Here is a 651-nt window from a genome sequence, read left to right as displayed (position 1 = left end):
TTAAGACTCTTCAGCTGATCCAGAATGCTGCAGCACGTGTTCTGACAGGAACCAGGAAAAGAGATCATATTTCTCCTGTCTTAGCTTCTCTGCATTGGCTTCCAGTAAAATCCAGAATAGAATTTAAAATCATTCTTCTTACCTACAAAGCTCTTAATGGTCAGGCACCATCTTATCTTAAAGAGCTCATAGTACCTTTCTACCCCACCAGAGCACTGCGCTCCCAGAATGCAGGGTTACTTGTGGTTCCTAGAGTCTCCAAAAGTAGACTAGGAGCCAGAGCGTTCAGCTATCAAGCTCCTCTCCTGTGGAACCAGGTTCCAGTTTGGGTTCAGGAGGCAGACACCATCTCCACATTTAAGAGTAGGCTTAAGACTTTCCTCTTTGATAAAGCTTATAGTTAGGGCTGGCTCAGGTGAGTCCTGAACCATCCCTTAGTTATGCTGCTATAGGCCTAGACTGCCGGGGGACTTCCCATGATGCACTTTCTCTCCCTCTCTATGCAACGTCATCCCATTAATGCATGTTACTAACTCGACTTCTCCCCTTTCTGGTAGTCTTGTGCTTTCTCGTCCCTCTCCTCTCTCCTGCAATCACTTCCTGCAGGTGTTTCTGGCTCTGGAGCTGTGGAGTCTGGATCTGTGGTTGCGA

The sequence above is a fragment of the Micropterus dolomieu genome, linkage group LG01, assembly GCF_021292245.1.
Source record: "Micropterus dolomieu isolate WLL.071019.BEF.003 ecotype Adirondacks linkage group LG01, ASM2129224v1, whole genome shotgun sequence".
Lineage (NCBI taxonomy): Eukaryota > Metazoa > Chordata > Actinopteri > Centrarchiformes > Centrarchidae > Micropterus > Micropterus dolomieu.
The sequence above is the reverse complement of the archived record's forward strand: the minus strand, read 5'-3'. Positions refer to the sequence as shown.